At 40.6% G+C, this 27,064-nt stretch overlaps 1 long non-coding RNA gene across 1 annotated transcript; it reads right to left on the reverse strand.

Annotated features, from left to right (window-relative positions):
• Nucleotides 1-631: 631 nt before the first annotated feature.
• LOC148163518 (uncharacterized) lies at nucleotides 632-26,944 on the reverse strand. Its single transcript, XR_015768924.1, has 4 exons — nucleotides 26,750-26,944; nucleotides 23,809-23,928; nucleotides 22,521-22,703; nucleotides 632-1,484 (listed from the first exon to the last, which is right to left on the reverse strand). It is a non-coding gene; the product is annotated as an uncharacterized LOC148163518 (long non-coding RNA).
• Nucleotides 26,945-27,064: the final 120 nt, after the last annotated feature.

Here is a 27,064-nt window from a genome sequence, read left to right on the forward strand (position 1 = left end):
CTCAGCGGGAAGCCTGCTTCTCCCTCTCCCACTCCCCCTGTTTGTGTTCCCTCTCTCGCTGTCTCTGTCAAATAAATAAATAAAATCTTAAAAAAAAAAAGAATTATGCCAAAAAATGTGATGAAGAGAGTGTGCACAGCCTTTACTTCTGCCACGATTGCTGGTTGTGTATGAACAGATCCTTAATCACCACTCCCACTAGCAATGCTCCTGTGTTCTTTAGGCTGAAGTTCCAAGGAGAAGGAAGTGGAGTGGTTATAATAGACTGTGGTTAGAAGACCAAATAGGACACAGGTCTGAAGCAGGGCATTTTTAAACAGCCATTTTGATGTAGCCAGGTCCAAATGGTCAGTGTAAATGTAAAATCACTATTTTATTTTATTTATTTTTTTAAAAGAATTTATTTATTTATTTGACAGAGAGAGACACAGCGAGAGAGGGAACACAAGCGGGGGGAGTGGGAGAGGGAGAAGCAGGCTTCCCGCGGAGCAGGGAGCCCGATGTGGGGCTCGATCCCAGGACCCTGGGATCATGACCTGAGCTGAAGGCTTAGATGCTTAACGACTGAGCCACCCAGGCGCCCCTAAAATCACTATTTTAAAAATGCACCAAGTAATGGATGCAGCAGGCATTCTTGACCATAGCACTATTATTAAGAGAATTATTTTCAAACTTAATGAACTGAGAATAATGGATCCTGTTTGATATATATATCCAGTGTAATATGTACCAGATCAAGATAAAAGATAACGTAATCACGAGATCTATAGGAAGTAGAAGTGTCTATCCTCTAGTCTAGAAGAGTATTTCTGATCATTTTTTTTTTAAATCCTTCTCCTCTTTCAGTAAATACAAGAATCTCGTCTCCTGCAGAAATTCATTTCCTATCACCCAAGGAGACTTTGTCAAACTTTACTTTCTTTAGTTACAATATGAAGTTTGTTTAACCAGCCAATCGAAAGTCTCTGAGTCTTAGCTTTTGAGCAGTCTCTTGAATAACTCAGTCACGAGGGCAGATGCTCAGTGACATTCTGAGGCTGGCGGCTCAGTGATGGGAGATGGCAGGGTAAAAGGGGGAGAGGGACCTCAGATCCAGGCAGTATCCAGGATCCTTGCTGGCTTCTGCTGTGGAAGGACTCTGCTTTGGTCTTCTCCCTGCATGATGGATCCTGAGTGCAAATGTTCCTTCCTCTCTAGCCATTGTGGTATTGTGCTGCCATTGCTGATGGAGTTGCTGGTTTTGTCCATTTCTTTTGAGTCATAAAATCTCTACGTAGGTGGCTTTTTGTCCCAGCACAGGCATCTATTCGGTGGTGTGCTGCTACATTGTTAACAACTGTCTATTTCCAGCTCACACCCTGTCCTCAGGCCCCTAACTGCACAGGGTACTCCCTAGGGTGCCTCTTCGGGAATGGCGTGTGCCTCTTCGGGAATGGCATGTTCCTCTGGTGATGGCTTCATGAATCCTCTTGAATCTCTGGCTGCTACGGAAGAGGAGAGCTTCTCAAAGATCTCATAGTGTTTTTCTCTGGTCTCTAAGTAAAGATGAGAGTCTGGGGTAGCCACAAGTGGACAGGGACTCAGAGAGTTACATTGAGTAGATTCATGGTGGTGTCCCACACCCACCCCTTGGGCCCTCTTCTCACGCAGGAATGTCATTGGCCAAGGAAGAGAGAAGCTGAGAGAACAGGAAACTTTGCTTCCCCCTTTCTGGTCTCAGTCTCCAGTACCTGCACATCCATCTTGATAGGCCCCATTCACTTTTCAACAAATGTTTACTATTGTCCTTTATGTATAAAATGCACACTATGTATTTCAGGTAATGCAATAGTGAACAAACCATGATCCTCATTTGTTCTCTGAGATTATGATCTAGAACAGGAGATGAGATGTGTATACAAATTACGATTTTTTACTAATTGCTACTTTGTGTCAGAAATTTTTTGGGGGGGTTATTTTGTTATTTATTTGAGAGAGAGAGAATCCCAAGGAGACTCCGCACTGAGCGCAGTGCCCAATGCAGGGCTCCATCTCATGGCCCTGAGATCATGACCTGAGCCAAAACCAAGAGTCAGACGCTTAACCAACTGTACCACAGGCGCCCCATCAGAAGAGTTTTAAAAAAGATGAGTCAAACTTCTCATGTGGTCCTATCCTTCAAATGCTTTGTAAGCATCTTTCATAGCTCATGCAGCTTGCATTTGGATTAATAATTTATAATTTAAAGAGATATGTCAGTCAGCATTAAAAGATATATAGACTAAACATGGAAACATAAAAATGGTTAATTTGTTATGGTGATGGAATTATGGGTGATTTTCCCTCAATAGTTTTGATTTATATCACCATTACATGATGATGTTTATGAATTTTTTATGCTTTAAGAAAAAAGGCTAAAAATTGTTGTCATCCACAACCAGCTCCAGAGACTGATTCCCAAGTTAGCCTCATTCATCTCTGAATTAATCTCCTGAGGATCTGAGAAATTGATAGGCACAGAACATTGCCGGCTTTACATGGTCAATAGCAACATATTTTTAAACCATTTGAGGATGCTTTATATATCATAACATGAAATACAGTTTTAAAATGATAAGCGTTAAACCTTTAAAAAGTGATGTGCTCAGAAACAAAATTATACAAAAATCAGTTGTGCACCAACAATGAAATATCTGAAAAAGAAATACAGAAAACAGTCCCATTTACAATAGCATCAAAAACAATAAAATACTTAGAAATAAACATAACGAAGGAGGTGAAAGATCTGTACACTGAAAACTATAAGACTGATGAAAGAAATTGAGAAGACACAAATAAGTGGAAAGATGTCCTGGGTTAATGGATTGGGATGAATAATATTATTAAAATAAATAGTCATACTATCCAAAACCACCTATAGATCCAGTGCAATCCCTATCAAAATTCCAATGGCATTCGGCATTTGTCACAGATTTTTTTTTTTTAATCCTAATATTTGTATGGAGCCACAAAAGATGTCAAATAGCCAAAGCCATCCTGGGAAAGAACAAAGCTTAGGCATCATGCTGCCTTATTTCAAATTATATTACAAAGCTCTAGTAATCAAAACAATATAGTACAGGCATAAAAATAGACACATAAACCAAAAGAACACAATCAAAAGCCCAGAAAAAAACCATGTATCTATGGCCAACTAATATTTGACAAGGGAGCCAAGAATGCTCACTGGGGAAAGGACAGTCTCTTCAATAAATGGTGTTGGGAAAATTGGATAACTAATCATGAAAAAGAATGAAATTGGATCCCTTACACCACTCACAAAAATTAACTTGAAATGGATTGAAGACTTAAAGGTAAAGCCTGAAACTATAAAACTCTTAGAATATAACATAGGGGAACAGTTCCTGGACAGTGGTCTTGGCAATGATTTTTTGGATATGATACCAAAAGCACAAGCAACAAAAGTAAAAATAAACAAGTGGGACTACATCAAACTAAAAAGCTTCTGCACAGCAAAAGAAACAATCAATAAAATGAAAAGGCAACCTATGGAATGGGAGTAAATATTTGCAAACCATCTATCTAATAAGGGGTTAAAATCCAAAATACATAAAGAACTTCTACAACTCGGGCGCCTGGGTGGCTCAGTTGGTTAAGCGACTGCCTTCGGCTCAGGTCATGATCCTGGAGTCCCGGGATCGAGTCCCGCATCAGGTTCCCTGCTCAGCGGGGAGTCTGCTTCTCCCTTTGACCCTCCCCCCCTCTCATGTGCCCTCTCTCTCTCATTCTCTCTCTCAAATAAATAAATAAAATCTTTAAAAAAAAGAGAACATCTACAACTCAGTAGCAAAAATAATAATCAGTTTCAAAATGGGTACAGGATCTGAATAGACATTTTCCAAAGAACACATACAAATGACAAACAGGTCCATGAAAAGATGCTCAACATCACTAATCAAGGAAATCAAATCAAAACCACAATGCGATATCACTTCACATCTGTTAGAAAGGCTATTTTCAAAAAGACAAGAGTTAAGTGCTAAGGAGAGTTTGGAGAAAAGGAGGGAACCCTTATGCACTGTTGGTAGGAACGCGTATTGGTACAGCCAATATGGAAAAAGAGTTGGAGGGTCCTCAAAAAATTAGATCTAACCATATGATCCAGCAATCCACTTCTGGGTATATATCTGAACGAAATAAAATCACAATCTTAAGAGTCATCTGTACTTCCATGTTCACTGAAGCATTATTAACAATATCCAAGACATGGAAATAACCTAAGTATCTGTGCACAGATGAATGGATAAAGAAAACACACACACACACAATATTATTCAGCCATGAAAAAAGAAATCCTGCCATTTGCCACAACATAGACAAACCTTGAGGGTATTATGCTAAGTGAAGTAAGTCAGCCAGTGAAAGACAGATACTATATGATTTCTCCAATACAGATACATGGAATCTAAAGAAGCCTAACTCCTAAAAAGAGTGGTGATTGCCAGGGAGAGGTGGGGGAAATAGGGAGATGTTCATCAGAGGGTACACACTACCAGTGATAAGATGAATAAATTCTGAGGACCTAATGCACAGCATGGTGCCTATAGTGAACGACACTGTATTATATACTTGAAAGTTGCTAAAACAGGAGATCTTAAGTGTTCTCACCACACACACAAAAAAGATAACTTTGTGGGGTGATAATGGAGCTGTTGACTAACTTTATTGTGGTAGTGATTTTACAATATATACATGTATCAAATCATCACTGCACACTCTAAACTTATACAATGTTATATTTCAATTACATCTCAATAAGCTGGGGAGTGGGGGAGAAAAATGATGTGCTTGTAGAACTCTTTTTTTCAAAACCCATTTTACATTTTTTTGATGGTGGTTGTTAACAGTCCCACATGGACACACTAACTGCCAGTTAACTAGACAGGAAGTTTCCTTAGGGAAACCGTGTCAGCAGCAATACCATCTGCTAATTTACCAATGATCATTATCCCGATTCCCTGTATTTAACAATTAGTAGTCTAAACCAAGGGTCCTCAAATGGGAATTGGGCTCCACTAAAACTAAGAAACATGCATCTGAGCCTTTGGCAGCCATCAAGCCACTCCTATTAACAACTTCCCTCACAACCTTCACACATCCCCAGCCCCCCAAAAAGGCAAGGAGCCAGCAGCAGCCTCTTCTCTGCTGCAGCCTGGGGGCCTCTCTGGAGAGACACTTGTACCACCTCCTCCCATTTATATCCTCGCCCACTGTTCTCAGCCCCCACTTAGGTCTCTCTGTGACCTGAGACTTTCAGGGAAGTGCTTACTTAGGAGGTAGAGATCTCTGTTAGTGGGTGACAAGCCCAGGAGGGTATCTGAATCTTGGTGGCATGTCATGTTATGGTGGTGTCATATAATCCTTCATGGCTTCACAAAGTGCCCTGTACTCAGTATAGTTCCAGCCTGGCTGGAAAAAAAATCAGTAATAAAAATAGCATCTAACGTATGGAGAATGTACCACATGCCAAGCACTCTGTTAAACATTTTACATTTATTAACTCACATAATTTTTACAGCAATCCTGGCAAATAAAGATTCTTACTATCCCATTTTACCAATGAGAAAAGTGAGGCGAGGAGATTAAAGAACCCTAAAGTTGGGGCGCCTGGGTGGCTCAGTCGTTAAGCGTCTGCCTTCGGCTCAGGTCATGATCCCAGGGTCCTGGGATCGAGCCCCGCATCGGGCTCCCTGCTCAGCGGGGAGTCTGCTTCTCCCCCTTCCTCTCCCACTCCCCCTGTGTTCCCTCTCTCGCTGTGTCTCTCTGTCAAATAAATAAATAAAATCTTTAAAAAAAAAAAAGAACCCTAAAGTTACACAGCTAGTAAATAATTGTTAGAATCAGGTTTTCTTACATTGTAAGCAATAGAAACCTTCTTGAGCTAAATTCAGCTCCATCCTCCTACACAAAAAGGAGATGTAAGAACAGAAGGGTATTACCAGGAACCCAAGGGTCAGGAACATCAGGCATCAAGATGGACTTGAATCAGGAATTAGAAATCTGTTAGGAATAGTGTGACTGCCCAGAGTTCATGGGAGGGTATATTTGTGGCTAGGAGTTCATCTCTCTCTCTCTCTTCCTTTCGATCCTCCTTCCTCAAGGTCTCTTGCCTCATTCTCTGCCTGTGTTCCTCTGTTTCATTCTTTTCTATGCTCCAGGCATAGGCTCTGCTGCTCCATATGTGCACAGCCAAATATAGTTGCCCCCCCCACCCCGCCCATAGCTTGCAAGTTTACTTGTTCTAAATCCAAGTGGGAATGACTCTAAATATTAGGAGAGGGAATTTGGTTAATCTTGTTTCCTCCTCTGATCCAATTAAATATGTCCAGTCAGGCCATCACACAATAGAAACATGATTGTAGGGTGTACTCCTGGGGGCGGGTTCTCAGAGAAGGAGGCTTGTGGTCTGGGAAGACTTCCCAAAATGTGTATTCTCCAGTGCTTGAGATCGAATTAGAACTCAGGTCTTTCTGACCCTAGAGGCAGAGTTCTTAACTACCATGTTATTCCGAAAGAAAGAAAGTGAATACCTACGGGATTTCTATATTGCTAAAATCATAGCAAACAATGTTTTATAATGCTTGATTTATTAAACTAGATAAAGATTCATTACAATATTCCATACGCTTTTGTGTATCTAAAACATTTCATCATTTAAAAAGCCAAAACATCAGGAGCAACAAGAAAACAAAGCATTTGCTGCCCAGGGGCTTCCAGAAGTTCCTTGTCCACAAGGTCAAGGAGCTTGAAGTGCTGTTGATGTGAACACACCTCACTGTGCAGAGATTGCTCACAGTGTCTCCTTCCAGAACTGGAAAGCCATTGTGGAAAGAGCAGCCCAGCTGGCCATCAGAGTCCCCAATCCCAACGCCAGGCTGTGCAGCAAAGAAAAGGAATGGACAGACGGCTTATGTGCACATCATATTTGTGTTAATAAAACCATAAAATTACAAAAAAGAAAAGCAAAAACCAAAAAAAAGCCAAAGCACCATAAAACATTGAGATTTTAGAAAAACACACATTTAAAAAAAAACAGTTTTTTAAATGCATGGTTGAGCTGGCTGGAATATAAAGGAAATCCATGGGGGCCAGAGAAGTTAAGTGGTGAGCGTTTGACCTGAGGCATCTGCTGATCCCTGGTGACCTAATACTTGAGCTTTAATAAACCTCTTGGGTATGAGAGCTGCAGGAGAAAAGCTGGAGTCTTTCACAAGATGGAAGATCAGAACAGAAACCCTCGATGCTAGAATGCTCTAAGGTAATCCACTAAATGTATGATATAAGAAATTCTCATCTGTTTTGGCACTGAGATCTCCCAACCACAAACCACATACTATCACATAAATCCTGGGCATTCATGCTGCCTATACGGCCAGCAACTCCCTAATCTGAAAACTTAGCTAAAGTGGTCCTAGACCACCAGTGCTCCCAAGCATTTAGGAGGTACCCTCCCCCCGCAAAAAAATCTCTTTGCTGGGACACACTTTAAACCCAGGCTTCAGAGAATTCCCACGAAGTTCCAAGGAACATGACCTCACCCCCATAAGTGAAAGTCGCCAGAAACAACAAACAGCAAAATCTGCCTACCACAAATACAAATGGAAAGACATTTTTTTCATAAATAAGACATCATAAAGACGTCAGTTCTCTCAAGGTGACTTACAGATTCAGTGCAATTTTGAATCATAACCCCCTCAGGTTTTTTCCATTGAACGTTACAAGTTTCTTTTGGCATTTAGATGAAAGAGCAGGGTGCCAAGTGTAGCCAAGACACTCCTGACAAACAGATGTGGAGGTTTGTCCTAATGAATATTAAGACCTTTTATAAAAACTCTGTGGTATTAACTCGGAGACAAATAGACCAACAGAACAGACTAGATAACCCAGAAATAGGTTTATATGTGATATATAATAGAACCGGCACTGTGACAGGTTACAGAAGCACGCACACAGTATGAGTGCTTGTATACGAAAGTTGAAAATGGACAAAATCAAGCAATATATTATTTAGGGATACATAAGTCCCTGGTAAAATTATTTTTAAAAGCAAGAAATGAAATGCAAACTTTCACACCCACAGGGCTTGGGGAGAATGGGACTGGAGAATTGCAGCCGTCAAAAGTATTGTTAATGCTCTCCTTAAACTGAGTGGGGAGTACAGACATGTTCAATTTATTCTTAATCTTTAAACTGTACAAATACATTATATATGCTCTTTTGTTTTAATATCTTCATATTTTTAATTTAAAAGGTGACGAGTTTATTTTAAAAATCACTAAATTAAAAAAAACAAGTTGAAAATGCATAAATAATACAGAATTAAAGTATCAATATTGTATAGAACTCATAAATCGATCAGATAAATACTAAGACCATGTTAGAAAATGAAAGCGAAGTCAAGAGTAGACAAATTCAAACAAGAGGAAATATAAACAGTAGATAAACATACAGAGTAAAAAAAAGTTTCATCAACCTAGTAGTAAAAAGAAATTAAAATTTCATATTTAAATACTATGTCCCAAATTTTAAAAAAGAAAAAATATATTCATTTGTGGCACTGTACTGCTGATACGCAAGTAAATTAATACAAATTTGTGAAAAGCAAATTATCAATACCTATCACGAGTCCTATAGTGTTGATATCCTTTGGTTAAATAATACCATTTCCAGGAATCTGTTGTATAGAAATTATTCTTATACATCAACACATATTTTTTGTTACAAAGAGGATAATATTTGCTGAATGCTTATGCCATGTGCAAACTATGGTGCTAAACCATATGAAAGAGGGCTGTCGCAGTCCCAATCTCACAAATAAGGAGACTTGAGCTAGGTTACTGCCCAAACTACTCAGCCGGCAGGTAGTATGGCCCAGTCTAAACCCAGGCACTGTGATTCTAGAACCCATATCTTTTTTAAGTTTTTTTTTTTAAGATTTTATTTATTTAGGGACACCTGGTGGCTCAGTCGGTTAAGCGTCTGCCTTCGGCTCAGGTCATGATCCTGGGGTCCTGGGGTGGAGCCCCGCGTCAGGCTCCCTGCTCAGCGGGGGGCCTGCTTCTTTCTCCCTCTGCCGTTCCCCCTGCTTGTGCTCTTTCTCTCAAATAAATAAATAAAATCTTAAAAAAAAAAAAGATTTTATTTATTTATTTATTTGATAAAGACAGAGAGAGCACAGATAGGCAGAGCGGCAGGCAGAGGGAGAGGGAGAAGCAGGCTCTCCGCTGGAGCAGGGAGCCTGACGCGGGGCTCAATCACAGGACCTTTGGGATCATGACCTGAGCCGAAGGTGGCCGCTTAACTGACTGAGCCACCCAGGCTCCCCTAGAATCCATATTTTTAAGTGCCACACTATACTGGAGCGTTGGAGCATTATTTCTAATTGTCAAAAACAAAACAGAACACTTCTTCACAATTCAATAAACAATGTGAGACAATTCATGGAGAAGAAATGAAAGGAAAAAGAAAAAAGAAACCTAGCAACAACCTTAATGTGCAACAATAGGCAAATAGCACAATAAAGCATGGTACTACGTTTACGTGCAAGAAGAGAAGGGAGATCACTCTCGTTTCAGAGAAATCTTAGTACATGGGAGAATAGGCATCTTAGAATTGAAGAAATGTGGCATCGTGTTTCACTGCAAATGTATTACTGTTAAAATTAAACTAAAAATGAAAGTCCTACTTATGGTAAATCAACTGCATCATCTTAGTAAGCAAAAGGAGAGCAATTCTGCATTTCTATTTTAATTTAGTGTGAGTAGATAATACATTCATGTTGTCCAAATATCAAACAAGTCTAAAAATATACACAGTAGAAAGTCTCAGTCCCACTCTGTCCCAAATGCAGTTGGTTCCCAACCGTAACCCCAACACAGCTCATCAATACTAATAGTGTCTTGTTTAGCCTTCCAGGGGATTGTTCCTGGTCAAAGAGGACAACTTTTGTTCTCTTCTTTTTTTACACGCATAATAAAATACTAGATGCATTTTCCAGCAACTTTTTTTCATTTAGTCTATCTTGAAGATCTTTCTGAGTCAATACAAAAAGCACTTACTCATTCTTTTTAATAGCTGTATAGTATTCCAAAGTAGCTGTACCATAAATTATTTAACAACACCTATATTAATTGACATTTGTGTTGCTTCCAATTTTTGGCTATTATAAAAAAAATGCTGCAATGAATACTATTTCTTAGATACTATTTCTAGAAGTCATTGTTGAAAGTGGGTCCGTATGTATATCCATTTATACTTTTGATGGATCCTACCAATTCCTAATGCACTAAAACTTTATACCATTAGGTCTTCCTACCCAAGAACATGTTCTGCTTTTCCATTTGTCCCAGCCTTCTTTTGTGGAGGACAACACATTTTGGACCCACTAGGGTTTTTTTTAAGATTGTATTTATTTATTTGAGAGAGAGCAAGAAAGGGAGAGAGAACACAGAGGGAGAGGGAGAGGGAGAAGCAGACTCCCCGCTGAGCAGAGAGCCCAATGAGGGACTCAATCCCAGGACCCTGGGATCATGACCTGAGCCGAAGGCAGACACTCAACCGACTGAGCCACCCAGGCGCCCCAGAACCCACTACTTTTCAAAAAGCAATGCATAGACATAAAACTGTATATATCAATGATCTCAGTTATGCAAAAAAAAAGGGGGGGAGGGGGTAAAAGGAAATAGTTCATTATATTAACATTAATCTATCAGGGCAGGTGGGATTATGAGTTACATGCGTTTCCTCTAGTTTTTTTTTTTATCCTTTTCTGCATTTTTCAATTTCTTGCTTTATTTTGTTTTGCTACAATGAGCATGATTAGTTTTTAAATAAGGGCTTTTTAATTAAATGTCATCTGGCCCAGTCTTTTGCCTTCAGTCTGCCAAGAAGAGACAACTAAAGCAAAAAGTTTAAATGACAGGCCTGGGGTCACATTAAACTATTCATCTTGGTTGGAGGACAGTTCAAGGTTCCTGCCTCCCAGCATGGGGCTTTTTTAGTTCCCCACTTCTCATACTTCTCTGCATTATTTGGCAACAGTGGAAGTTTTGGTTACTTTGTGGAATTTGGGAAAGTGGGGATCCATAAATTTCATTCTGTTTTGATGTGGTGTTTTCAAGCTTGATTTAGTGCTGATTTGCTTTTTTAAAGGATTTTATTTACTTATTTATTTATTTGTCAGGGAGAACACAAGCAGGGGGAGTAGGAGAGGGAGAAGCAGGCTCCCCGCTGAGCAAGGAGCCTGATGTGGGTCTCGATCCCAGGACCCTGGGATCATGACCTGAGCTAAAGGCAGATGCTTAACAGACTGAGCCACTCAGGTGTCCCTAATGCTGAGTTTTGATACAGCTCTAGGCTGTGTTTGTTTTAAGATTTATTTATTTATTTTTGAGAGAGAGAAAGAACGAGAGAGCAGGGGGTGGGGGAACAGAGGAAGAGGGAGGGAAAGAATCTCAAGCAGACTCCCTGCTGAGCACAGACTCACACAGGGCTCTATCTCACAACCCTGAGACCATGACCTAAGCCTAAATCAAGAGTTGGCCGCTTAACAGACTGAGCCACCCAGGTGCTCCTAATCTGCGTTTTGAAAATGAGGTCACCATACCCCTGTGACAAATGTCTCCTGAGAACCCCAGGTATCCTCACCACTTTCCTGAAGACAAAGCTAAATGCAGTTCAATTTGGCCAACTCTCACTCAAGCACCATGTCTTTGCTTCCCAAGTGTCCACCTGGCTCTTCACAAGTAAGGTCTACCTGCACTATAAAAAAAAAAATCTGGCCCAATTTTATGACCAATAACCCCGAGGCAATAAACACAATGGAAATTGTACGTTCCAGGAAAGACATCATTTGATAGAAAAGGTGATGCATTGTAGAGGATAGGAAGCAGGTGGAACCAGGCATATGTGGATTTTCTAGAAGCCTGAAAAGAAAGCACAAGTCTGCAGTTATACACAGAAAAAATTTTTTTCCTTTTTATTTTCATTTTATTTTATTTTTTGCTCTACACCCAACGTGGGGCTGGAACTCACCACCCCAAGATCAAGAGTCATATGTATGCTCCACCAACTGAGCCAGCCAGGTGCCCCTATTTTTTTTTTTCATTTTCTTTTTTCTTTTAAGTAAGCACTGCACCCAACATGGAAGGAAAAAAAATATTTTATTCGAAAACTCAGATTAGCCAATAACTTTTCAAAGTAATAGGATTTAGCATTATTTGTCAGGGGGAAAAAAGCAAGATAAATCCATGAAAAATTGGCCCCAAGAGTTAGGTACTTTGAGATGAAACTGTAAGGTGTCCAGATGAAGCAAATTCTCTTTTTGTTCTTACAGCATCTTATATCAAGGGATAAGTTCATGAAAGACCAACCAAGAAGCAGCTATGTCCTTGCTCTGACTTTGACCTTTCTCAGAGAAGAATGTGGTTTTGCTAAAATAAGAAAAGAATCTATTAAGGTCATGCTGTACTTGATTGTTATCTTACAAAATTTGGCAGAAATTCTGCCCTAAACCTATCAGCTGTGCTGACGATCCCATAGAATTTGTTTAAACTGGTGCCACTTTTGCTAGTGCAGAATCTTGTCTTAGGAAACTTGACAGTCTTGGGAAACCACAGTTTAGAGATGTATAATTTGATTTTCTATGGGACAATTTAAAAAAGAATTTCTGAAGGGAAAAATTCTAATATAGAGACTCATTGAAGGAAAAATTTACTGAAAATTTCCTTTAGGGGATATTTGCTCTGTGGTATAAAAGACTTTCCCCTCTTTGGTCAATTCTTATAATAATTTTTTTTATTGAACAAAGCCCTTTGAACTTCATATTTGAGGAAGGAAAGTAGGAAGGAAAGGAAGGAAGACAGGCCTTAAAATTCTGGGGGAAATAAAGGGGTACTCAGTTACCTTAGGGGCTCATCCTGGACAAAATTACAAGCAAGTTTCCTCCCCGGCTAGCATACCTCCCAGTACCCCTTCCCACTTAGCTGTTTGTCGTATTGCTTCAAACTCTTGTTTCCTGGCCAGATATCATCTTATAAACAAATCCTCATTAAGATGGTTTACCTTTCCAGGGGCACCTGGGTGGCTCATTCGGTTAGGCATCTGCCTTGGGCTCAGATCATGATCCCGGGATCCTGGGATAGAGTCCCATGCCAGGCTCTCTGCTCAGCGGGGAGCCTGCTTCTCCCTCTCCCTCTGTCTGCCACTCCCCCTGCTTGTGCTCTCTCTCTCTCTCTCTGTCAAATAAATAAAATCTTTACCAAAAAAAGATGATTTACTTTTCCAAGGAATACTCACATTTCAAAAAGATTTCTAAAGACCAAAAGCCACCTGACACTGGTGCTTTAGAACTTAGAAGAGGCTGGTGGGGAACATAGAAGGGGCCCGATCGGTACTCCTGATTATAGTACACAGGTTGGTCACACATGCCACTTGCTGAAGGTTAGTGCCAGTCCACCAAATGCCAGAAAAACAGAATCTTGATTCTTTCTAGGTTCAAAGTAAGAAGGAAAAGATTTAAACTGATAGCTGGTACATTTTATTTTTTGAATATTTTTGAAGCAAAAAAATCAAGCTATGGAAAGCTTGATATGGCTCCAAATCATATTTTGTCCATTTCATTTAATGCATTCAAAATATATTTAACTATTAGACAAAGGAGATTCACAAAATATTCATAGAAAAATAATAAATGAAGATATCTACCACGTTTAATGTGTACCTCAGTATGAGAAATAATTAATCCTTCCAATTATAAATTTTCTTTTTCTGTTACTTGTCAGCTCACTGAATTCTCCTGGATCAAGAACAATGAGAACTCCTACCCACGATAGCAGATTGTTTGTTAGATTTTCATTCTCCTAACTTAAAAAGATGTTGGGCATTTTAGATTCATAAATTATACAGGATAAAACGTGTAAATGAAGAACATTGAGACAAATGAAAATAAAGTCATGATGTAGTTAATACCCAAAAGACATGCCATGAGGATCCTTCCTATTCATACAGGTGGACTGTATTTTTGGTTTTGAGCTTCCTTCCAGCAGCCAAGCAAGAGAAAAATCTAGATCAGTTATTAAATCAGAAGCCAAGTTGGAGTTCTATTCGTGGAGCCGAAGTAAACAGGGCCCAGATGTTGTTAGATCCAGCATCATGCATTTATTTGAGCTCCTCCATGAATCTGGTACCAAGGACCAAGATGCAGAATTGTAGTAGGGAAAAGACAAGCTACATTTAGGAAAAGAGCAAACTCCTCACCAAATCTGGTGGCTCCAGGGGATTCACAGATCAACTGCAGGCAGGGCCAGCCTCTGGGGCTTATAGTTGCCACCTGGCTCATCCCCATCCAGCAGAAACAAAACAAAACAAAACAAAAAAAACAAATGGCCTAGGGTCCCCTGGGTGGCTCAGTTGGTGGAGCATCTGACTCTTGATTTCAGCTCAGGTCATGATCTCAGGGTTGTGAGATGGAGCCCCATGTTGGACTCCACTCTGGGCGTGGAGCCTGCTTAAGATTCTCTCTCTCTCTCTGCCCCACCCCACCCAACACCCCACCCTTGCTCATGCATGCATGCTCTCGCTCTCCCTAAAAGTCCTAGAGCAACCACCAAGAATTCCATACCAAAAAAGAAAGAGAGAGAAGGAAGGAAGGAAGGAAGGAAGGAAGGAAGGAAGGAAGGATGGAAGGAAGGAAGAAAAAGAAAAAAGCATTCATGACACAAAATGAAGAAATGGCAGAAAGTGAAAATGAAGTTAAGGATTCACTTCAAATGTATGGTTGGTCATTGGAGGAGGGTACCTCAAATGAATTGGGGAAGATTTTATTGAATACATAGAAATACACATAAAGGCTAAAAGCAAATATGCCAACATGCTAACAGCTCTCAATTCTGGGAGGTGAGAAAATTTGTATTTTATACTTACCTGTATTTTTTAATTCTTTAAAATTTAAAAAATAAAAATAGAGATGATAGCAGAAGGGGGTACATTGGTAAAAGATTCCTGGAGAAGATGAGTTTTGAGGCAAATATAAAAAACAGACTTTGGATGGCCTCGGGGGAGAGTTGCCAGAGTGAAAGACTGAGGAGCTTTCTGTTTTGAAACAGACCCTGTTTTCACGACTGCTAATTAGGGATATAAAGATTACCTATGTGAAACACCTAGATGCCAATACAGTCACACAGAACTGAAAGTTACATCACTTGTTACTAATAACAGAGAAAGTAAAAAGAAATTATTTCAGGATGAATAATTCAGAGTTTTTCACATGACTCAACCTCCAATACACCTCCATTTCTTTATCTTCCTCACTCATCCTCACCCATACCTATACCATTACCATGTCTTTGATTCCTTTGGAATGCTCTAGAAATAAGGGAGGGAGGGAGGGAGGAGAGAGGGAGATAAGGAAGGAATGGACAAGGAAACAGAGGGAGACAGGGAGAGGAGAGAGAAGAGAGCTCAGTGTATGTGCAGATAACTCACTAATGGGCAAGATTATCATGCATCCTAGAAAAGAAAGAAAAACAAATAAGTCCACAATAGATGTTCCACAATATCATCTTAGGAAAATAAGAAGTCTTAGATTTTGAGGGACAAAAACAAAGGTTGCCCTAGAAGGATACATGGCAAGTCTCTCACCCTGTGATTAAAATACACCTGAACATTTTGGGCTCTGTTGGGTTGGCTATTTTTATGAGTATGTGGTTACAACAAAAATCCTCCACCTCATGTTTCTCAATCCTGTTTATATCAACTCAAGTTCTTGATGTCATTTGTGTGTTAGAGTCCTTTTCTTTTTAAAAAAAATTGTTTAAAAGATTTTATTTATTTATTTGAGAAGGAGAGAGCGAGAATGTGTAAGAAAGAATGAGTGGGGGGGGGAGGGGCAGAGGCAGAGGGAGAAGCCGACTCCCCGCGGAGCAGGGAGCCTGATGCGGGGCTCGATCCCAGGACCCTGGGATCATGACCTGAGCTGAAGCAGACGCTTAACCAACTGAGCCACCCAGGTGCCCCAAGTCCTTTTCTTTTTAAGGATAGTTCATTATCTTGGTATCTTCGGGTACCGTGTATCAATTAACAGGATAAGCCACAGGACACCTGGCAATAGATGCTGTTAGCACAGCTGCAGAACTCATCTCTGCTATAAAACTGCATTTAAATTTTGTTTTTTAGAGTTTGAATGAAGTATGATTCCATTATGATGCTATTGAGCACATTTATAATGTGAGCATTCACAAATACTCCCTCTGTGGTAAAATGGCTCAACTGCCCTTCTTTTCCCCGAAGTGTTGAAGACCAGGATCTGTTGCCTGGTTTAAAGCAACTATAATGTGAGGTCAGAGTCAGATACTTTAAGTCCTGCAGAACAAAAAGCAGAACACCATATTGACAATTTTCTTTGAGGAAAAAAAATGCATATATTTTCACTCTAATTACTGTATCCTAATCCTTAATGAGGTATGTCTTTTCCAGAGAAAATCTAAAAAGAAAGTCTGAAGCAGATAAAATGTTTAAATGAAAGGAGAAAGTGAGAACATTCAAATCACTCTGAAATAATGATAAATTATAACAGCTTTCAACAATTACTTAGTTCTTATGAAAAGTATTTACCATGGCAACCACTGCATCAAATTGCTCTTAAATAGGTCCTGAGCCATACACAAAAAAAAAAAGAAAGAAAGAAAGAAAGAAAGAAAGAAAGAAAGAAAGAAAAAGGAAAAAAAGGAAGCAAGAGAAAATTTGTCTCCTAGACCCACATTTGCTCAGTTTATAGCAAGGAGGTAGCCTGCTATAATACATGATAACACAAACATAATACATGTGCATCTTTGTTATACAACACCTCACATATCTCATACATGTGCTCATGAGGCCAAATCACTTTAATGAACTTGATCTCCTTCCAGACGTTTCAGAAAGGACTCCCGGACTATTTAAATGTGAAATAAGAGGTCTTCAGCAATCGATGTGGAGGGGTCCCTCCTCTCATGGAATTACTGAAATAGTGTTAAATTCTTAGGGTCCCTTCCATATCACAAGGCTCCTTCCACGCTTTGATTTCATATTATAAATGAAAATATACAGGAGTTTTAAGGAAATAATCTAATATGGAGACAAAGATATCAGAACAAAGATAGACACACAGTGCAGCACTGTAATAATCAAGAAATTAGAGCATGTTCTTAGTCTTTTATTCTTATTAGGGCAACATTATTAGGGCAACTCTGGAGCCAGACTGCCTTGTTTTAAATCCAGTCTATGTGACTTCTTTCTTTTTTTATAAAGATTTTATTTATTTATTTGAGAGAGAGAGCTCACCAGGGAGGGGAAGGGCAGAGGGAGAGGGAGAAGCAGACTCCCTGCTGAGCGGGGAGCCAGACATGGGGCTCGATCCCAGGACCCTGAGATTATGACCCGAGCCAACGGACGACGCTCAACCGACTGAGCCACCCAGGCACCCCAGTGTGACCTCTTTTTCTCTCAGTTTCTCATCTGTAAAATTGGGATGACCATAATCCCTATGTATAGGATTATTGTAAGGTTTATTCAAGTCAATACAGGCACAATGTATAGCAACTGCAATGTGAGTGTTTGCTATTATTGTCATCTTCATTATTAGTAAGCACATACTATGTGCCTGGCCACAGGATCCTTTATACACATAGGCTCATTTCATCATTGCAGGAAACTTACATGATAAATATTATTAGTCTCATTTTGCAAATAAAAAGTCAGAAAAATGACATAATCTGCCAAAATCACCCAAGAAGTAAATGCTGCATAACTAATTATATAAATAATTAAGGACTCTGGGCCAGTTTTTGCCACATTCAGGGTGGAATTGTTGTGAAGAAATATCTGACTTTAAAATATAGGCTACGTGGTTTACAAAAAAAATCACTTTGGTAGAGGACTAGAGAGTAGTTACTGGCCAGAGCATCTGATACTGAAGTACAACCCAAGACCACTGGGGGTGCTCACTGGGAGAGACACATGATATTAACAAAGATATTACAGGCAAAGAAAACATGGAATGTTGTCTTTCTTTATAAACCATATAAAGAATGTTATTTCTTTATAAACCATACCCAAATCATAAATCACAGGGTCAGGCGCAGCAAATTGCCCCATTACTGTGCAGAACCACAACCTAGCTGCTTCTCAGATGCACGGCTCGGCACAGGATGGTCCAGGAAGCCAATAATCATTTATGTGACAACCATTGACTTTCTAGAAGAGGGTCAGCAAACTATGACTCAGGGCCAAATCTGGCCCACTGCCTATTTTTGCAAGTAAAGTTTTATTGGAAAACAGCCACACCTATGTGTTCATCTATTCTCTGTGGCTGTTTTCGGACTACAACAGCAGAGATGAGTAGTTGTGAGGAACACCCTAAGGCCCAGCAAACATGAAATATTTACCATCCGGCCTATTACAGAAAACATTTCCCAACCCCGGCTCTAAAGCAATGCTGGAAAGGCCAGCCTGTCTATCTATCTATGTTTAAAAGAGGAGAATAATCTGAATTAGAAAGAATTTGATGATTAGGTAGATGATGTTCCTATTTTGTAAAGAACAGTTCTCATGCCCAAGGCTTTTGTAACTATGACACTCACATGTGTTTTATAAGGAAAGAGCTGGGGTGGAAACCATGAGCTCTGTCTTGAATAGGATAAGCCTACAGTGGCAGTGGCCCCTCCAAGCTTCTAGTTGGAATACTTATTAGGCAGATGAAGATAGAAGTCTGATGCCTGGGAGACAGGACAAGACTGGAGGTGTCAATTTGGAAGTCATCAGTCCAAAGGTGTTCTTTTGAGTTCATAAAGATTTAGAAAGCATGTGAAAAAAATATGACCCAGCATGTCACTACCACTTCAGGTACAAATATTAGAGAAGCCCTCACAAGATGATATTTGTGTACACAAATGCACACAGCAAGATTGTTTTGCTGTGGTTGTGAAAATTTGAAAACAAACTCAATTTCCATCAACAGAACAGGGATAAAGGAATTGAACATACAATTCATGCTAAACTGCATAGCAGTAGCGAAACAGAATAACTTGAATTACATGTAACAACATGAACTAATCTCACGAATATAAAGTTGAGTAAAAAGTCAGGTTGAAGACTACTTAAAATATATAGCACGAACCGAGGTACACCAAATATACACTTTGGCAGAGGGCCAATAGGTTAAAAATCAATATTTAGTTGAAGACAAAGATAAATGTCAACATCTAAGAATGGCTTCTGGGGCACAAGAATGAATCTTAAATTATTGTTATTTTATTAATTTTAGTAGCAATTACATCCTAGTACATAAACAATCATTTCTTTAGCATGGTCAGGTGCTATTTTGTTCCTGCAGACACTGTTCTACTACAAGTGATGTTAAATAGACACATTTTCACCTGAGCTCAGAACAGCAAAGCTATTCTGAGATCATCTAATTTTTCTCTAATACTTTTTCTTCATATATTTTATATTTGTTATGATGCCTGAATCAAAAATGATTTATTATAAATATTGTGCATGATTTTGGAGTTTTCCCTCTTGGTGAAATTTTGAGATGGCAAAATTGACATCCTAAATGTATCCTCATAAAAAAAATTATTCCCAGTGACACTTTTTCTTAACCAATTCATGATCTAAATGGAATTTTAAGGGGCGCCTGGGTGGCTCAGTTGGTTAAGCGTCTGCTTCAGCTCAGGTCATGATCCTGGGGTCTCAGGTCATGATCCCAGGGTCCTGGGATCAAGCCCTGAATCGGGCTCCCTGCTCAGCGGGAAGCCTGCTTCTCCCTCTCCCTCTGCAGCTCCTCCTGCTTGTGCTCGCTCTCGCTAGCTCACTCTCTCTAGCTCACTCTCTCTTAAATAAATAAATAAATATCTTTAAAAAAATGTTTTTTTCAATGGAATTTTAAAACTAAAAATTAGGGGCACCTGGGTGGCTCAGTCGGTTAAGCATCCAACTCCTGATTTTGGGTCAGGTCATGCTCTCAGTCAGGGTTGTGGGATTGAGCCCTGCATTGAGCTCCATGCTGGGCATGGAGCCTGCTTGGGATTCTCTCTCTTCCTCTCCTTCCTCCCTTCCCACACTCAAAAAAAAAAAAAAAAAAAACCTAAAAATTAGAGTTCTTCTTTATTCTTTTTTTAAAGCATTTATTTATTTATTTGTTTGAGAGGGAGAGAGCAAGCGGGGGCAGGGACAGAGGGGGAGGAGGAAGGACAAGCAGACACCATGCTAAGCGTGGAGCCCAACACAGGGCTCGATCCCAGGACCCTGCGATGATAACCTGAGCCAAAACCAAGAGTTGGTTGCCCAACTGAGTGAGCCACCCAGGCTCCCCAAAATTATTTTATTTAATGTTTTAGATTCTAGTATATAAAAAGTTGGACAATTATTAAAATTAGGATATAACTTAATCTCTATTATTCCAACTTGTATTTTTATTTTTATAAGGATTTCCCTTTATTGACATGATAAAAATCTATTTTTCTTCCTTAAACTGTCTAGCAAATGTACTGAATATTTGCATTATTTCCCTATTTAGCTGTTGAAAGGTTCTCTCTTTTTTACAGCTTTGACAATCGTCAATTATTGCAGCATATTCTTCTTGCAATAATAAATACATACTTTTACTTCAACAACTGGTAGAATTTCAACATACAAAAATATACAGAGGTTTTTCACTCCAAGTTATATCTAAGTGTTAACCTATATTTGAAATGAATTTTTAGATATTAACAATAAATCCAAATAACATCTTGTTTGAGTAACTTAGAGGACAGTACCGATTAGCTCTAATGTTGCCTATGAGATCACATGACCTGTGATCACGCCTTGAGCCCTGAACTGAGCACCAAAAATGATCCTTCAGTAGGTATTCAGCTATTTGGACTTCCCAAAGCCAAAACTGACGCTGGAATTGTAGTGCCTCCTTCATCTTGAAAAGCTTAAAATATGCGGGGGGCGCCTGGGTGGCTCTGCCTTTGTCTCAGGTTCTGATCCCAGAGTCCCAGGATTGAGCCCCATGTTGGGGCTCCCTGCTCAGCGGGGAGTCTGCTTCTCCCTCTCCCGGCTCTGCCCCTCCCCCGGCTCCTTCTCTCTCTCTCTCTCAGATAAATAAATAAAATCTTTAAAAAAATAAAATAAAATATGCAGACAAACCTGATTTTGTTTAGGGTATTAAGAAATAAAATTCAACTGAGTAGGCTTTATAAAGATCTTACTGACTTTATTTAATGATTCATGAATTGGGCAGCATCCAATTTAGCAGATAGAAGGTAACTCTGAGGAGCCGTACAGAATAAAGGATTTTATAGGCAGAAGGGAGGGGGGAACAAGGAGGTTGTACTAGGCAAATAGGCGGACTGGTTATTGCAAGGTTACTTTTCTTTAGGGGATGGTAGGGATCTATCGGGCAGATTACCTAATAGCGCTGATCAGGTGATGGGTTTAAGATTCCATTCCTGGGAGAGCCAAAACTGTCATGGTCTCAATTTGGTAATGTGGAGCTTAGCACAAAGGTCCTTTTGTCTTGCTTTAAACGAATATTACATGGACATGTGTCACAATGATAAAGGCATATCCGAGAGTGAAAACCCAAGTCAGGCACAAATTCGGCTCTTCTGTGGGGAAAGATGGGGAAATGCGCTTGGGAAAAGATACACAGAAGAGCCAATTTTATTTGTAACATGTTATTTCTTAAGCAAAGATTTGAAACTTCAGTACTTATTATATTACTCTCTACCTCTTTTCACATGCCTCAAAAATTTAATAACAAAAGAATAAGAAAAAATAGCAGCAAATAAAAAACTGCTTATTAAGAATGCCCATGCAGTTCTGGAAACCGGAAATATTTTTCATTTACGAACTTTTTAAATTGGAAAAAAAAATCTAAAATAGGGATTTATCTTTTCTTCACACATAGTATTATTGGTTTTTAAAGTACCCACTCAGCAGTTGATGCATTTATTTTTTTTTAAGATTTTATTTATTTGACAGCGAGAGACACAGCGAGAGCAGGAACACAAGCAGGGGGAGTGGGAGAGGGAGAAGCAGGCTTCCCGCTGAGCAGGGAGCCCGATGTGGGGCTCGATCCTAGGAGCCCGGGATCATGACCTGAGCCGAAGGCAGACGCTTAATGACTGAGCACCAGGCGCCTCAGTTGATGCATTTAAATCTCAGTAAACAAGATAAAAATAAGCATAAAGTTAACGTAGCCCTATACCATTTTTAATGGACATCTTTCTGCCATAGTGATAGTAATTAAAGGAAAAAGAAAAAAATAGCTCATAGGAAAATAAACTCGGTAGTCTGACTGGGTTTGAAACCAACTGAACAACATTCAAATCTGCGGTCTTCAGGGGGTAAGAGCTCTACTTTAAGTGGTACATAACCCCAGCTCAAAAAGCTGGCTCATGGAAACGTTCCCCCCAACTTCTGTTTGGGCACAGTTTTTCTATTTTCAGTATTACCTGGCACAAATGTTCTGGTTTTCTTCACTGATCCCCAAACCTTTGATCAGAAAGCGGTGGCCCTGGATGCTCCTTGGTGATGGTAGTTTGCCCGCGCTAATTACCTGCCTCATTTCCTGTTTTCTCTCTCATCTAGATACAACAGGTACCCCGCGGAGCAGGATATGACAGTTAGAGGGAATGCTGCAAACAAGAATGAAAGCAATTACTCTGAGTCTTTGGTGCATTTGCTCCTTTTCATTTCAGTAGCTAAGTGATAGTATCTCTTGCATGTAAAGTGGGACAGGCTACACCCATTTAAGGAGAGAAAAGGCACCTGCCTCCAGTTATCGCTACCAATTAGCAGCTTGTTTGGCTTCCTCAGGCCTTGCGGGGGAAGGGGGTGGTGTTTTGTTTTGTTGTTGTTTTTTTTAAGATTTTATTTATTTATTTGAGAGAGAGAGAATGAGAGATAGCATGAGAGGGGGGAGGGTCAGAGGGAGAAGCAGACTCCCTGCTGAGCAGGGAGCCCGATGCCCGGGACTCCAGGATCATGACCTGAGCCGAAGGCAGTCGCTCAACCATCTGAGCCACCCAGGCGCCCTGTTTTGTTTTGTTTTAATGAAAGCCTTCCTTCTAGGGAATTTTTGAATTCAAATTCTGACTCTGTAACTTTGTATCTACTTTGTCTAAGTCTCACTTGCTTTAAGAAAGGTTGGAATAGACAACAGACAAGATTTAGCAAACAGCATGATTCTTTTGGACCAAATGAGGAAAGGGATGAGGGGCTTAGAAATTCTTTCACTGAGTGAGATAATGAATCATTTCCTTCACAAAAAAAACTCTACCAGGGCAGATGAATTGCCTTTCGTGATACATTTAAATCTAAGTCCCTGCCCTGAAACTCATTTTTATTAATGCTTTCTACTGACTTTCTAGCAGAAAAATCGCCCTTTTAAACATTTGTTCTCAGAGGGTAAAATAATGATTGCCTGGTCCTGGGGGCCTGGGGGTAAAGATGAGAGTGACTTGCTATGGGGAAGGGGCTTACTTACTGGGATAATGAAAATGTTCCACACTTAGATTTGGGAGGTGGCTGCACAAGTGTGCACTACAGACACTATACGGACCTGGGATTTTTCCACCATGCTCTCTCCCCTCTTCCCAGCAGGGTCCTTCTTTGTAATTGATCTCATGAATAATCTACCCCAATAGAGCCCCGTGGGAGACACTGAGGATTAGCAACCCCAAAGCCATTCACAGGGTCCTCTTCTGCCTTTTTCTACTATAGAGGCTGGAAAGCAAATACCTGATTTTCCATGTTTGCTGTGAGGAGCGGCCAAAGGGATAGATAAAACTGGCAGAGCTTTTGTCCCTGTTGCCTTCCCCCTTCTTCCTGCCCAGAGGGCAAACATGAGGTGCCAACAGCCTGTTGGGGACATGAAGTGACAAGCATGAGGATAAAAGCCCATCAGCTAAGAAAGGCAGAGCAGAAAAATTTGAAAGAGCCTTGGTTCTCATCAGCATTTCTAGCAGCTGTCCCCATGCTGGATTGCTCAGCTCTGGACTTCTTGTCTTGTAAGAAAAAGAAAACTCTTTTGTGTTAACCTACTGCTGCTTGTTATTGCAAACAGATATCCTGTTATTTGCAACCAAAAGCACTCCTAACCAGCCAGTTATGAGACTTGCCTATTTATTCATTCATTCATTCACTTATTTTTAAAGATTTTATTTATTTTAGAGAGAGAACGAGCAAGCGCAAGCATGAGCAAGGGGAGGGGCAGAGGGACAAGCAGGCTCCCCGCTAAGCAGGGAGCCCAACATGGGGCTGGATCCCAGGACCCCAGGATCATGACCTGAGCCGAAGCCAGAGGCTTAACCAACTGAGCCACCCAGGTGCCCCAGAGACTTGCCTATTCAAAAATTACTTAAATATGTTTCAAAGTGGTTCTATTTTAATGGCCAGGGGCTGCTTCTTGTGCACAGAGGACACCATTCATAGTTGGGGTTCGAGTTATTTTATATTTAGTGAAGAATCATATTTTGCTTAAACCTTAAAGTTTAATTTAAAATATTTTATCTTCCTGTAGTATACATACACAACAGAATATTATGCAGCCATCAAAAAATTGAAATCTTGCCATTTGCAACAACGTGGATGGAACTAGAGGGTATTATGCTAAGCAAAATAGGTCAATCAGAGAAAGACAATTATCATATGATGTCACTGATATGTGGAATTTGAGAAACAAGGCAGAGGGGTGCCTGGGTGGCTCAGTTGGTTAAGCGACTGCCTTCGGCTCAGGTCATGATCCTGGAGTCCCGGGATCGAGTCCCACATCGGACTACCTGCTCAGCGGGGAGTCTGCTTCTCCCTCTGACCCTCCCCCCTCTCATGCTCTCTCTCTCTCTCTCTCTCTCTCAGATAAATAAAATAAAATCTTTAAAAAAAAAGAGAGAGAAACAAGGCAGAGGATCATAGGGGAAGGGAGGGAAAAATGAAACAAGACAAAACCAAAGGGGGAGACAAACCATGAGAGACTCTTAATCTCAGGAAACAAACTAAGGGTTGCTGGAGGGGAGGGGGGTGGGAGGGATGGGGTGGCTGGGTGATGGACATTGGGGAGGGTGTGTGCTATGGTGAGCGCTGTGAATTGTGTAAGACTGATGAATCACAGACCTGTACCTCTGAAACAGATAATACATTATATGTTAATAAAATATTTTATCTTCCTTATAGATCTAATAAGGGAAGTGCCACACTAGAGATCTGGGCACAGATGAAGAAAAAGAATGTTTCACAGAGAAGCATTTGAGCTAGGCCCTAAAAAATGGAGAAAAAAGGGGAGCCTGGGTGGCTCAGTCATTAGGCGTCTGCCTTCAGCTCAGGTCATGATCCCAGGGGCCTGGGATCAAGTCCCGCATCAGGCTCCCTGCTCCGTGGGAAGCCCGCTTCTCCCTCTCCCTCTCCCTCTGCTTGTGTTTCCTCTCTCACTGTCTCTCTCTCTGTCAAATAAATAAATAAAATCTTTAAAAAAAGAATGGAGAAAAAAGAGAGTTCCAGACCGAAAGAATGTATAAGCTCAGAGGCACGAAAGAGCATGATATGCTAGATGGGTGTGTGAGGCTGGAGAAGGAGAGATGATGTTAGAAAGCAAATTGAGGCCAAATCCTTTCAAGTCTTGTGTACCAGACTAAGTTGCTTAAACTTTCTTTTTTTTTAAACAAGAGTGAAGCACTTATTTTTTTTTTTTTAAGATTTTTTATTTATTTATTTGACAGAGAGAGACACAGCGAGAGAGGGAACACAAGCAGGGGGAGTAGGAGAGGGAGAAGCAGGCTTCCCACGGAGCAGGGAGCCCGACACGGCGCTTGATCCCAGGACCGTGGGATCATGACCTGAACCGAAGGCACACGCCTAACAACTGAGCCACCCAGCCTCCCCTAAGTTGCTTAAACTTTATCCTTCAGAAAATAGAAGCTCTTAAGAGGTTTTGAAGGAAGGGAGTGACATGATCATATGATGTTTTAGAAAGTGGGGTACCTGGGTGGCTCAGTCAGTTGAGCATCTGACTCTTGATTTCGGCTCAGGTCATGATCTCAGGGTCCTGGGATGGAGCCCCTTGTTGGGCTTCGTTTAGGATTCTCTCTCTCCCCCTCTGCCCCTCTTTTCTCTCCCCCCGCCCCATAGCTCATGCTCTCTTTCTCTCTCTCTAAAATAAATTAATAAAATCTTTTAAAAAGAAATTTTTAAAAAGAAAGCAAGAAAAAGAGATTGGGGGCCAGAGGTAGGGAGGCTATTTGGAGACTACTACAGAGAGGATCAGGAACCAAACAAAGAGAAGACACCACTGCAGAGGCTGCCCTGGACCCCCTGGGCAGGGGTCCAATGGAGGACAAAGCAGGCTCAGGGTCCAGAGTCAGAGGGAACTGGGGGGAGGCAAAGTCTGCAAGGGAGAGGGGGTCAGTGTTCCCAGGAGGCATTGCTAAGGCTATGAAGGGCCACCTGGTAACTGCTGGAGGATGCAGCTTAGGAACCAGCACAGCACAGAGCAAACAGGTGGACAAGGCAGCCATGGAGGCAGAGGACCCCCAGCCTGAGGACCCCAGCCTTCCTGCTGTGGTAGGCTCCTAAGCCACACCCCTGCCTCTTCTCCATACACCCGCTCACCATATTAGGAAAAGAAGCAGGCAAAGGGGGAGGTTATCTGAGAGTTACAATATTTTTATCCAAGAGAAACTGAACATACCTATTAAATTAATTAAATAAAGGGCGCCTGGGTGGCTCAGATGGTTAAGCGTCTGCCTTCGGCTCAGGTCATGATCCCAGAGTCGTGGGATGGAGACCCGCATCGGGCTCCCTGCTCCTTGGGAGCCTGCTTCTCCCTCTGCCTCTCTCTCTCTCATGAATAAATAAATAAAATCTTTTTTAAAAAATTTAATTAAATAAGGGGGCCATTAGACCAAGGTGGCCCTAATGCCACGGGCAGCCTATGTAAGCAAACCATAATCTAAGCCTGTAAATTCTTCAAGGTTATGAAACTGAAACCTAAAGACAACCAATC

This window comes from Eumetopias jubatus, unplaced genomic scaffold (assembly GCF_037043125.1).
Source record: "Eumetopias jubatus isolate StellerSeaLion01/CBP00866 unplaced genomic scaffold, mEumJub1_p1.0 scaffold_9, whole genome shotgun sequence".
NCBI classification, from domain to species: Eukaryota; Metazoa; Chordata; class Mammalia; order Carnivora; family Otariidae; genus Eumetopias; species Eumetopias jubatus.